This window comes from Phyllostomus discolor, chromosome 10 (genome assembly GCF_004126475.2).
Source record: "Phyllostomus discolor isolate MPI-MPIP mPhyDis1 chromosome 10, mPhyDis1.pri.v3, whole genome shotgun sequence".
NCBI lineage: Eukaryota > Metazoa > Chordata > Mammalia > Chiroptera > Phyllostomidae > Phyllostomus > Phyllostomus discolor.
Window position 1 is genome coordinate 41,241,988 of NC_040912.2, and position 14,508 is coordinate 41,256,495.

Genomic DNA, 14,508 nt, shown 5'->3' on the forward strand with positions numbered 1-14,508 from the left:
TCTTTAGAAAGTCACAGAGTATCAAGAATAAACAGAAAATCTTAAAAATGTCTGATTGACTTGTGAGAAAGTCTCATACAAATCAGAAAATAAAAAGAAAAAAACTTTGATAGCAACACTGGGAATTTAGAAAATCAAATGAGCAATCTTTTTTAAATATTAAGGGAAATTGATTTCCAACTATTATTCTATGTACAAAAATTTTTTTAAGAATGAGAATAAAGACATTTTAATATACATGTTTCCAAATTTTACTTCTATTTTTTCCCTTTCTTAGGAAGCTCAAGGAAGTCTCAGAATACAAACTCCAGTAAAACAAGGAAGTAAACCAAGAAATCAAAGCACAGAGAATTGAGGACATAGCTGATCTGATAACTAAAGGGAATTTCCAGGAAGAAGTGGAAAGGAAGTTTCAGGGTAACAAACATGTCATGGACCTAGGAAACAAACCACTTAGTACTGGGTCAAGAGGACAGAGGACTTAAGGAAACAACTATCACCACCAGGAAAAAAATAAATTTTACCAAACACAAAGAATTCATTACATACTTCTTGGCTCTGCTGTTCAGAAAATTTATAATAATAATGTAAACACTCAAAAATGTCAAAAAAATAATTATGTTGATTGAATTGGTAGAAGAAAAGCATTGTGGAGATAGTAGGTAAAATGGGTAAAGTGGTATTGCTGTGAAACTATAAAAACCAGATGCTTTCTCCCACAAGAAGAAATAAAAGGCTAATGTGTAAGGTAAAAGAATTTTTAAAAATCAAGGAATAGCACTATAATCATGTTATCTAGAATTCATTTAAAGTGTTTTCTCCTTGAAATATGAATTCATTCAAAAGAATTCCCATTATATGGGAATGGGAGAAAGTGGGAAAAATAAGGCAATTATCTTTAAATTTTCTTTAAACTTTAAGTCACTATTTGACTTTTTCAAATAACCCTTGATGACCCTTCTCCTTTTCTCCACTATCCCCTCCCATCTCCCCTCTGGTTACTGCCAGCTTCTTCTTTATTTCAATTTGCTTGCTTGTTTGTTGTGTTGATTAGGTTCCATTTATAGGTGAGATCATATGGTATTTGTCTTTCACCACCTGGCTTATTTCATATAGTGCTCTCAGATCCATCCATGCTGTTGCAAAGGGTAGGAGCTCTTTCTTTCTCTCTGCTGTATAGTATTCCATTGCGCAAATGTATAATAATTTTTTATATTCAAATACATTTTAAAACAAGATTTTATTTGTATTGAGCTCTGCTTAATAATTGCTTATCAATCCTTTACTTTTTTCCCTATTTTGTGACTCTCACATTTATTCATAATTTTGCTGAAATGTCTTCATTTTCTAAAGCATTTCCCTAGAAATCTGTCTTCTCAGAATATAACTTTGTTTTCTACTTTTCTGAAAATATTGAGGACATCCACTCCATAATCTCAAAATCTCTACATAAATATAATGCTTGCTTTGCCTAGCCACTATAACCTCTCACCTGCAAATCCTCAGCTCTTATGAAGATATTTTCATGCATGGATACTTGTTCAAATTGATGTTTCCAGGAGAAGATGGGTGCTAGAAACTTCCAGAACTGCCATTTTGCTGACATAATTCCTATTTAGCCTAAGCATTTTATTGAAGTCTTTATAAACAGTTGTTATATAATTCTGTACATCAGAAAATCAGCCCACAAACATTTACATCTTTTTTGGTAATTTGACTGAGATATCATAGCCAGTTGCTTACCAGCTCCCATCAGCTCCACTGAAAATCTAGAACACATTCCCCTGTTAAAATTATCTTTGTCAATATTTTTAAAAACATACTTGGGGAACTTTAGTATAATAGTATTTATAAAAGAAAGGAAATAGATTCAAATTATAGATGATCAAGTAAACTTAGATTGGTTAATTATTATAGATTATCTGCTACAACTTCCCATTTTAGCTAAGAAGCAGAGATTACATTAAAAGTTCATATTGTCACAGGTAGTAAAGAACAGCGACCAAATTCATGTGTCCTCATTCTGAAATATGAGAGGGATTTTAATGATCAGTTAATCTAAATAATCTAATTTTTAGATGAGGAAGCAGAGTTCCAAATTGTTCATACAGAGTTTGGCTTTGTGGAATTATAAATACTAAAACTGACAGGCTTAGGGGAAGCCTGAAAGGCATGCCTTACAAACCCAGAGACCAGTCATCACACCGGGAGGTCTGAATATAAAAATTCCCAACTAAAAGTGGGCTATGGTGGGTAGTCAAATCTTTGGCCTGTCCGTTCCTCAGCAAAGGCCAATCTTTCACTTTGAAATTGTATATTACCTTTGTGCATCTAAGATAACATACCTTTGGAATATCAGAGTAATCTTTTCCAGAGCACAAGGCCACATTGTTATCTTCTTGGGTCATTATCTTCTTGCCCACATACCATCTCTATGTGCTACAAATGGTCATTAGCAACTACCCACTACCCACCAATGTAAAAGAAGTGTGTATCCTCCACTTTGGTTTTTTATCCAGTCTCGGGGATTTCCTCTTTGCTTTCTCCCGTCTCCATAAACTACCACCAATGAATGGTTATGTAACACATAACCTTATGGCTCCTCCATAGACTGAAATGTATAAAGTAAGCTACAAAACTGCCATTCTTTATTTTTTCTAAGATAAAGTTTATTTAGAAAGTCACAGAGGTAGGAAAAGTAAGCCAACTACACCTAGGCTCAGAAAACACATTACACAAGGAAAAAAGTGCCCTTGGAGCTTAAAGGAAGGTAAAGGTAACACACCTGGGGGAGTAAAAGGGGTGAGGGGGAGGTGCAGGTTTGCTGTGCTCACCAAATTGACATTCTTTTGAACATTCTGTTGAGATTTTGCTTCATAGCAATCATCATCAATTTGGCTCAAATCAACTCTTGTAAGACTTTTTCTTTGGCTGGTCATTCTTTTGTCAACAGTTTTTAAAATCTTAACCATAAGCTAATCTGTACCCATTTTATTATTATTTTTTTTAAATATTTTTATTTATTTATTTTTAGGGAGGGAGGGAGAGGGAGAGAGAGAGAGACAGAGAGAGAGAGAGACAGAGAGAGAGAGAGAGAGAGAGAGAGAAAAACATCAATGTGCGGTTGCTGGGGGTTATGGCCTGCAACCCAGGAATGTACCCTGGCTGGGAATCGAACCTGGGACACTTTGGTTCCCAGCCCACGCTCAATCCACTGAGCTACGCCAGCCAGGGCTATGTACCCATTTTATAGATGGGGAAACAGACATAGAGAGGTTAATAATTTGCTCAATGTCACAAGACTAATATGTAGCACTTAAATTCAAATCTATCCAATTCTATATAGCCTATAATTTCTACATTTGGGAACTACTATCAGGAAAACTCCAAGAGTTTTCCTGAAGCTTCCTCTTTAAGGTTTTTTTTGGGGGGGGGGGGTAGAAATTATAAAGAGAAAAAGTAAAGGCAAATCTAAGCTTTGGGGTAGAAGGGGGAAAAGATGTTCAAAACTTCATTTATTTATTTAAACACTTACTAACCATTGACTATATCCAGACTTTGAGCTTGGCACTAGGATAAAAAGGTAAGTGAAATACAGTCTTTAATAAGTTTTGGTTTTATTGAGAGAAGATAGACTATAAGATAATGCAAGGGCTTCAATGGATGAATAGACACTTTCTAATCAAACAAGAGGGAGGATGTTCATACAACCAGAAAAATAACATGCATAAATGCAGTAGCAGGAGGAAATAATATATTTGGAAAATCACAAAAATTATTTTTAGGAAAGTAGCAAAGAGTGAGGAAAATGACTAAAGATCAGATTTTGAGGCCCCTTGCATGATATTCTTAAAAGCTTAAATGTATTCTATAAGCACAGTAGAATCATTATTTAAGTAGAGGAAGTGGTGGGCTAAGAGTTTTCACTTTTAAGGGGCCATTTTAAAAGCAGTAAATTGGGATGAAAGTCGACATAGGAGATTAATCAAATAATATGGAGAGACATAAGGTTTTGACCCAAAACTTACATTTTGCCTAATGAAGAAAAGGTAGGCTTATTGTGGACAGAGCTTTGATTAGTGGGAGAGCACTTGTATTTTATGGCAGTGGTCATGGCCAAGAGGCTATGAAACTGAGAAGCAATCCCTAGAGTCATTTTGATGAGTGGGAGAAATACTCTTGGAAAACTTTTTTGTGGCACTCTGGAACATAACAGCAGGGGTAGAAAGAGGAAAGGTAATGAAAACTGAAAAAGAACTGAAGCAACAGTCCCAGTAAAAGGAGATAAAACACTAAAGGCCAAAGGAAAAGATGGGGGGCTCTTAGTCTTTTTTTATATTGGCTCTTGTTGAAGTGACAACTCAAGTACAAAGGTAACAAATCGTAGAGCAGACAGCAAGGGCACAGCAAGGGAGGTACTGAAGTTCCCAATTTCTCATTCTCCTCACTTCTCATTCCAGGCTTGGGTTTGGCTTCCCAGGAAGCACAGAATCAGGACACTTCCATGTCACAGCATTGGAGAAAGAAGAAGTGGGTAAGGAGAGGGAACAAAGACAGGACTCCACCGCAACGGCCCCATAAGTGAAGAGTAATCCTTAGATTTATTGAGCTGGCCAAAAAGTTCATTTGGCTTTTTTTCATAAGACAGCTCTGGTAGCACTCAGTTGTCTTTAACTTCATTTGAAACAATTTTGTTAGATTGTATTGTGGCAGCTGTCATATCAGCATGCACTTAAAAAAACTTAACAAAATTGGTGAATTTTTTGTAGCTATTTTATATTGAAGATGGGATAAAATATACAGCATTTTTGGCATATTATGTTTTATTATTTCAAGAAAAGGTAAAATTACAACTGAAATTGTGACTGATCGAACATGTCAAAAGTGGTTTGTGAAGTTTCATCCTAGAGATTTCTTGCAGGGTGATGATGATACATGGTTGGATATACCAGTTGAAGTTGAAAGCAGTCAAATTGAGACATTAATTGAGAACAATCAATATTATACCATGTAGGAGATAGGGGACATATTCAAAATATCCAAATCACTAAAGTTACTATTGAAAATGAAAAATGTGTCTTATGTTATAGAAAAAACTAAACAGATTTCTTGATCAACCCAATACTTAGTCACTGGATTAAGTAACTGGATTCAGTTAAAGAACAACCTTTTCAGGTAGAAGCAATGAAAAAAATGACTATATGAACCTGCCTTTTGGCGAACACATTTATAATTTATCTTGTTCAGCCAGCAAGTGTATAAAACATAAATGTATTATGACAGTTTAAAGAGATCTAGAAAAAAGAGAGAAAGAGAATCCAAGCCTAAAGCCAGCAGAAAACAAGGAGACACCCCAAGAAATAATCTGGGTAATTTTTATAATTAAAAACAATCACCACTGAGAGTAGCCACTGTTTACCTTTACAGCTTAGGTGCTCTGGTGAAACATGGAATAGATGTAAGAAAAAAGAAAGAGAGAGAAAGAAAGCTGCTCTTTTATTCTGACATAAATTATACAACTGTCTCAAAAATATATGTGATATGTAAAGACTTCTTAGAAACACACAAGTACAGGAAATATTTCAGGTAAGAAAACTGATTGACCATAATCCTCTTTTATTTCTCTCACACATACGTGCCTGCTGCTAAACTGGGCACACAAAGTACTCTTGTCACCATCACAAAAAGCAGTAATGAATGCTCATCTGTAGCAAACTTTCACACAGTAATGTTAAAGAATATACCGCATATCATAACCAAAAGTATATTATGCAAATTTGACCCTAAATAAAGTGAAGAATGAACTCGAAGAATGCTAACTTCCCAAGTAACTAATGGTTATTTTAATATTATTCACATTATTCTCCTGTTATTACTGTTAACAAGGAATTAAGTCAGTTTTCAGGATTCTACTATAATTTAACACTTGAATCCTTCAGATAGAAAGATCCAAAGTGCTGCCTTTGGCTGTAAAGACGAATAAAACCATGGCCATGCTGCCTATCTATAATGTAAAAAGATTTAATCCCTGTTGTTCAATTAAAAGTTAAAATATTTAACTGAAATTTAACTTCTCTATTTCAGTTACTTCTTCAGTAAATTACTGTTCTCAGCTCATATAAAACGAAACTATATGTTTTTCTAGAAAATAGGAAAGATAAAATACAATCACACAAAAGGGTAAGCTTTAAGGAGAAAGTAAAAAGTGACCTTTTTTAAGATCATGTCTTCAAGAGTAAGTAACTAAAGGGCAAACTCAATGAAATTCAGCCAAAATAACTTCCCCTTATTAGCAAGATAATGTGATAAAGCACAGGTGGTAAACAAATGACTCTCTCTTTTGCCCTGGGTGCTGTGGCTCAGTGGATTGAGTGCCAGCCTGCAAACCAAAGGGTCTCCAGTTTGATTCCCAGTCAGGACACATGCCTTGGTTGCAGACCAGGTCCCCAGGAGATGGTGCATGAGAGGCAACCACACACTGATGCCTCTCTCCCTTTCTTTCTCCATCCTTCCTCCTCTCTCTAAAAATAAATAAATAATTTTAAACATCATTCTCTCTTTTATACTGCCTTTATTATATTTTAAGACCAAAGAAACTCAATAATAGAGAAACTTAAACTACATGTGGAACTGAAACCTTGGAGTTATTATGCAGCTCTTGTTTAAAAAACGTTTATATATAAATCAAAGAAAGTGGCATATATAACAATATTCAAAGTGTCTGAAATATTACATTATGGAAAGATTTTTTTCTATGTATGATTTACCAAATGAAGCTTAATTTATGGTTTTATCTCATTTCCTTTACAGACCTATAACATGATATAAAGTGAATTATATGCATGGGACATATGTTAATATTTCTAGTCACTTTAAATTCATGTAATAAAGAAATATTGAATATTATTGAATCATGAACTTGAATCACTTACTAGATCTTGTTTCCTTTAAATGAAACTTATGATAATGGTAGTCTATTACCAAAGGTGAGATTATCCCATTTATCCTTTATATCTAGGAAGCATCAAAAATAAGTAAAAAGTTTTGCATATATATTTTTTACTATACTTATATAACTTCAACTTAGATGCATATATCCAGAAATATGTTGATTTATAATTCCTAATTAAAAGAATCTTGATAATCTCTCATCAGAGATTATTAAAATCTTTATGTAATAAATAGAAAGAGCCTTTAACTCACATGTTACTTTCACTAAGTAAAATTAAAATTTTATTCTATATATTCATATCTACCAATAGTATATATTTCTTCATTTATATAATAAATTAGTTTTTTATGGTATAAGGGCACGAAAGCTTATCAAATCCCTAAACAATGTGTATACTTTATAGTTATTATACACAGATTAATCTCTTCTTGTGTTTCTTATTGACCATCAAATTACTAGCATAAGAGGAATGAGATTTTTGTGCTAAAATACTCAGTGTGTTCAGCGTACCATAGGTTTTGGGGAGAAGGTTACAAACAAATCTATTAGAATCTTACTATCATAGTGGTGGTAAGTGGATTTCATGACAGTATGTTTATTTACTGAGATAACTTTTTTTCCCATGAGAAAAAGAAAACAGCCCCTGACATTGAGGGCTTGGCCTGTGCTATCTGCTAGTTTTATTGTTTCAGAAACTGGCCTGGCAGTTACGGTCAGGCCTTGGTTTCCTCTCAGTGAGCATAAACAGTTTCACAGAGCGTCAGCACTACACAAGGCCACATGAGCATGGTGTTCCAAGACAAAAACACAATGCTCTGTAATTCTGTTTGAACACAAATTATGAACATTGTCTAAGCCAACGGTTCCACACATTTTTGGCTATTCTCATGCACACCCACTTTTTAAGAACTACTGTTCTAAATCTAGTCCAATTTAAACAGCTGCTAAAACTGAGCTGTGTGCTCTAAGATAAAACTTCCCATTCTCCAGTTTCCAGCATTCACTTACCAGTCTCTGTTTTCCAAAAGAAAGAAGGCTTTAAAACCAGATTAGACTATGAGTTTGGCTCGTCTATCCTAGTGCATGTCCTTCCCTAATCTTATGTTGCCCTCGACCCTTTGCCTACATAGCGAGCACCTGCTGGACAGTCATGCCAGCAACTTGATGCAACGTCTCCCTTTACCACCAGGTCACAACCCAGAAGATATGCAAACCCTTGCTACAGTCTTTTTTACTGGTTCTAACATTGGTTCATTTTCCCAATAAAACTCTCTCTCATCCTTGAGTTTTTCAAATAACTTTCGAAACTACTTTTTAAAAATCATGCTCATAGTTTGAATTATTAACTTTGTTTTGTATTTATGCTTTTATTTCTCATTAGCACTGGCAAATGTTTCATTAATCAGTAGCCCTTGCAAGAGTAAAATTAAATAAATTCCTTAAGCATTCTTAGTCTGAAATTTTAATTGGACTAAAATGACAGAATCAGTAAAATGAGAACCTGATACTTCCCTTGAAGTAGCTCACAGCTAAACTAGGAAGATAGACTCATAAAGTTATAAAACACTGGGACACCCCCGCTACAGTGAGCAGAGTGAATGCTGGATTAGGGAAGGAGGTGGAAGGGTGGTTGGGGGAGGAAGTAATAGCTTAGTTGGGATTTATAAATACAGCCCCATTTTAGAGGGAAAGCTTTCAGGTTTTCACTATTGGATATATTGCCTGAGTCATAAACAGCTTTTATTATGTTGAGGCATTTTCCTTCTATAAATATTCTATTGTGTGTTAATCATAAATGAATATTGGATCTTATTAAATGTTTTTTCTGCATCTGTTGACAAGGTCATATGATTTTTATCCCCTTGTTTTGTTAATGTGGTGTATTACATTGATCTATTTACATATGTTGAATCATCCTTGTGACCCTGGAATGAATCCCACCTGATTATGATGTATTTTTTTAATTTTTCTTTTTGACTTGCTAGCATTTTGTTTAGAATTTTTACATCCATATTTATCAGAAATGTTGGTCTATAATTTTCTTTTTTGTGTTACCATTGCCAGGTTTTGGTATCATGCTTACATTGGCCTCATAAAATGTGTTAGGAAATATTTCCTGTTCTTCAGTTTTTTGGAAGAGTTTGGGAAGGACAGGTATCAAATCCTTTTTGAATGTCTGTTAGAATTCAGAGTGAAGCCATCTGGTCCTGGATTTTATTTTTAGGGAGGTTTTTGATGCTTGTCTCAATTTCTTCACCATTGATCGGCCTGTTTAGACTTTCTTTTTCTTTCTTTTCTTTTTTTGCGACTTCTTAATCTCTTATCAAAATGACATTTATTTGTATTTCTTACAGAAACTGTAAGTGGTAGGTAATTGATGGCACTAGGTAATTTGTCCCGACATGCAAGAAGGTGTTATCAGTAAATGCCTTTTTGAAGTGTCTTCTGTCACCATTTCAAGACAGGCCTGCTCAGCAAAATCCAATACTCTTCCTTCAGTTACTTTATAAATATAGATTTTCTAATCTTTCATGATTCATATGTTTCTAGGAATTTATCCATTTTTTCTAGGTTATTGAATTTGGCGCATTTGGTCTTTCATAGTATTCTAGAATGATCTTTTGTATTTCTGTGATGTGTGTAACTTCTCTCTCATTTCTGACTATGTTTATATGAACATTTTCTTGTTTTTCCTTAGTGAGTCTAGCCAGGGGTTTGTCAATTTTATTAACCTTTTGAAAGAACTACCTCTGAGCTGTATTAATTGTTTACACACAATGCAATATACAGAACATGTATCATAGAAATGTATATACTTGAAACCCATATAATATTATCAACCAATGAAACCCCAATAAATTTGAATTTTAAAAAAGTTTTAAAAAACACAGGTCTGGGTAAAGTGAACAAAGGCATTCCCCCAAAATATAGTTCCATAAGAAAACATACAACTTGGGAAATATAGGTATTTTGGTAAGGCTTTGGTACAGGGAATGAGCTGCAGAAAGACACGACAGGGCACTGGAGAGGCAGGCACAAATGTCATAGTAAAGACCTAATACGATGCCTAGTGTATGAGAGACTGAGGTTTGTGCTTGAATACCTAGAAATTCTTTTCAAGAATGCATTTTGAAAGCAATATAGGGCAACTCAAAGGTGTTTAAGGAAGGAGTGCATTATAAAATTTGGTTTTAGGAAGATGTCTCTGGCATTATGTGGAAAACGTATTGGAGGAAAGGCCAGAGGAAATCTTCTGAAATAATCTAAGCAAGAAAATACATGGTCTGAATTAAGACAGTGGCTGAGGAAGAAGAAGTTGGGAAAGATTTCAGATATATGGGGGGAGATCATTTAGAAGGTAGTGTGAATAGCTAAGCCTCATGGCAAGTGATTACCTAGGCAGTGAGAAGTACAAATCAAGAATGTATCCTAGCTTGCAGACTGGAGTGACAAGATAAAAGAATGGGGAGTGAAAGAGTAGCAGTAGGGTTGGGAGCGGGGTCAGTTAGTTCTAGCTGGCATTTTCACTAATGAGTGGCAGCATTCTGAACTAGTTTCTTAATCTATCTGAGTCTGTCCACACATTCTTAAAAAGAGAATAACACTACCCACATTAAATCTATTATGATAATTAAATAGTAATAGTCAACCCTTTTATAGTACTTATTATGTAGAGGGCACTTACATAGTTTGTATATAGTGGCTTGCTTATTTTGAAGACTTACTCTATGAAGTAGATACTTTTTTATTATTTCTATTTTACAGATGAGGAAGCACAGGAACAGAGAAGTTAACTAACTTGCCCAAGGTCACAGAGCTGGGTAGTAAAAGATCCAAGTTTCAAACCTATGGAGTCTGGTTACAGCTATATGCATAACTCATAGACACAGACAACAGTGTGGGGATGACCAGCAGGAAAGGGGGGGGAAATGGATGGAGGTGGGCAATGGGGTGGGGAACGGGGACATCAGTGATAGTATCAATGAAAACTTAATACAAAAATAAAATAATGAAAAAATAATAAAGTGTCTTGCCTAAGGTCACTAAGGCTTTAAAATCTGGGGAAAAAATAGAAAATATACTTCAAATAATAATTTATGCTTATTAAATACCGCACACTTTGCATAATAATTATCAGAGTGCCTTGCAGGGACCCAGTAGGTGATAAAGAGCTATTATAATTACTTAACCCATCCATTTATTTAAAAAGTATTTACAGAGTATATGTATGTGCATTGAACACTAGGATCAATTCAAGCATAGTCAAGAGGCATACCTATCTTGGGGATATTTACATTGAATTTTGTACATAAAAGGCACATCATGAATCAGAACATAGCGACAAGGTTATGTGTTGAAAGAGTTTAGATCATTTCAACTCAAGATGTGGACCATCCACGTGTAGAAGGTGACCAGCAGGCACACAGATATGTGACTCTGAAACTCAGGGAAGAGATTAGGGCCATGAGATGTAGCTTTGGATCCATTCAACATATAGATTATAGGAGAAGGCATAAAAATAGGTAAGATCTCTTAGGAGGTGTTGATGGGTAGGGAGGCATAGAAAAACTTCAGAAAGGGAAACTTAGGGGATGACAATCTATCTAATGGCTAGGCAGGCATGTAAAAGCTCACTTAAATTTTATGTGCCTCATAGTATTCACTTGTAAAAATTAATGGATCTTGGTTTAAGAGTATTCTAACTATTTCTACTTCTAATATTTATAGCTTTTAGTATGAATATATGTTAATGTTGGGAGAATAGCTGAAAATAGAGTTCCAGCCTTAAACCTCAGAAAACAATAATAACAACAACAACAAAAAAAACAGCTTCATAGCTGTTGCTTTGCCATGGTAAATAATTATTAAGTAGTTTTCTTTTTTCACAAAAGACCATTCAGATTGTATCAAATGCTTTTATTTATCTACAGGATTTCAGCTTAAGACATGCTCCTGCGGTTACTATGTACAGAAGTTCTGCATGGGGGACTTTAGAGAGAAAACAAAATGGCATCTTTAACACTCAAGAGGAATATTAATGGGTTAGAGAAGATCGTGCTAATAATTATTTATAGTAAGCTTTCCTTCAGTTCACCTTACATACTAGAATTTATTTTATTTCTTGACTAATCTTGCTTTTCCTGACTACTCACAGTGAAACGGAGCATTTTAGTGAACTGTTACAATAGGACTGCAATATGAGGATGCTACTCACAGAGGTGTGGAAGACTAAAGGTGAAGAAACCTTCCAGAGGCTCTCAGTGAAGTCAGGAAGGTATTCTGGCCAAGGGATTGGGAAAGACAAGAAGTGGTGATTGCACCTCTACCATTTGCCAGCCATCACCTCCACCCTCAGAGTTGTTTTGGGGGTACGTGTAGTGACTAGCCTAGCAAAGAACAATATTACCCATGCCATTGTTCCCCATAAAGTTAGAAGTAGAGAAATCATAACCCACACCTGGAGGTAAGGTTAGCATAGTGTGAAGATGACCACTGGACCCAGAGTGGAATTGACCAAGGAAAGAGTCTTTCTCTAGCTTTATCCAAAACTTGGTACACTCAACGAAGATATCTAAGAAAGCGAACACAGAAGCAAGCACATTTAAGTTTGGCACATGGATTTGGGAAAAGGATTAGGACTCCAGAGGAGTTAGGTGAAATAAACAAGCTTCTTGTACTGACTCACTGGGAAATCATCAGTGTCTCTAAGTTTAAATACTTAGTGTAAATTGAATTACAGAATATTCCTCGATTAAATTTCATTATTGATTTTAATAGATGATTTTCCCTATATCACCAAAAAACAAACAACTCAAACACTTGGGAAGGATGAAATGGTGCTAAAGATGGTTACACTCCATAAAACTACCTACCAGAGGATTCTCACATGAAAACCCTTGAACTACACAGGTTTGAATTGCATGGGTCCACTTATATGTAAATCATTTTCAATAAATACTTGTTCTGTTTTCTTTTTCTTTTCCAGTACACATCTGGGAGTCCACAGATACAGAGGGTTAACTGTATGCATTGATCTGCATTGTGTTATGTAGGAGACTTGAGAATCCATGGGTTTTGGTATCTGTTGGGGGTGTTGGAACCAATCCCCTTTGGACACCAAGGAACAACTTAAGTTTTGGGACAGTTGAAAGTTATATGCAAATTTTCAACTGAACAGGTGGTGGATGCCCCTAACCTTCATGTTGTTCAAGGGTCAACTGTAGATGTGTCTTTTTGGATATTTCAATAAGAATGCTAAGAATAAGCCCTGGCTGGCATAGCTTAGTGGATTGAGTGTGGGCTGGGAACCAAAGTGTCCCAGGTTCGATTCCCAGCCAGGGTACATTCCTGGGTTGCAGGCTATAACCCCCAGCAACTGCACATTGATGTCTTTCTCCCTCTCTCTCTCTCTCTCTCTCTCTCTCTCTCTCTCTCCCCCTCCCTCCCTTCCCTCCTTAAAAATAAATAAATAAAATCTTTAACAAAAAAAAGAATGCTAAGAATAAGAAATTCAAGAAATAGATTTTTAAATTGTTAAAATTATGAAAAAAATTTTAGTTATAGTCCTCAGTGGTAGGTGAATGTTTTAGGTTAGAAAAGATTTACACATCATATTTTTGAATAAATGAATAAAATCTACCCATTGAGTGTTTAATATGTGTCAGACATTGGGCATTGCTGATACTAAGTTGCAAATGACCCCTGTCTTCCTGGAGTTATCAGCCCAGTGGTGGGTGCCAACTCTACATAACAGCAAAGGTCTGTGCACAGTGCCCTTATCACAGCTTGTGTTCTCCTGCACTGTAATTGCCCATCTACATGTCTGCTTAAATGTAACTTTTGACCAAGCAACTTTTAAAAAGGATAGGGCTCCTAGAAACTAGAGGTTTCCATAGAAACCAGAGGTCATCCTCTTATGAAACCAAGCTAAAGTTTAGATTAGTGTTTGTTTCCCATTTCAGGCAAGACAGTTCAAGAAAATTAATTTACAAAACTACCAACCTAAGCTTAGGATGTACACTACTTTAAGTTATTTTATTCCATGTGCTGTATGTTACTTAGCATTTTAAGAGTAAATTATGTATTTAGAAACATCATGGCAAGGAGCTAAGAACGGGCAAGGGAAGCAACTTTGTAACAGGCACTAGTCTGGCTGATTTTTTCCAGGAGACTGATGGTTCATTAAGGGTTCTGTTTGTATGCAGTGATGGGGAATGTGTCCACAAAATTCTACCTACACTATGTTTTTTATCATTTATAAACTTAACCAATTTTATTTTTAACTTTCAAAAGGTTTTATTCTATATAAGCAAAATTTAGAAAAACCACCTGTGAAACTTCCTGGATTCTAATAAAAGTTCAGCACAATCTTGTTTCTAACAATAGACAAGTGTGACACATAAGTGCACATAAATATGTTTAAACAAATGTGTTAATGAATAAATGAATCTGAATGAGAGTGACCCCAATCTGTACTCAATCAAAAACTAGTGGGTTTTTTTTTTTGCTGTTAGAGGGTTAACATTTATATTTAGAAGATTAAATAAGAATGTTTG

General features: G+C 35.2%; 1 protein-coding gene across 1 annotated transcript in view; it reads right to left on the reverse strand.

Annotated features, from left to right (window-relative positions):
- CD36 (CD36 molecule) overlaps nt 1-14,508 on the reverse strand; it is a 79,430-nt gene that overhangs the window by 61,984 nt on the left and 2,938 nt on the right. The window contains exon 2 of the mRNA XM_036010699.1: nt 11,229-11,232. The gene's annotated coding sequence lies outside the window, so the exon portion shown is untranslated. The remainder of the gene's footprint in view (nt 1-11,228; nt 11,233-14,508) is intronic.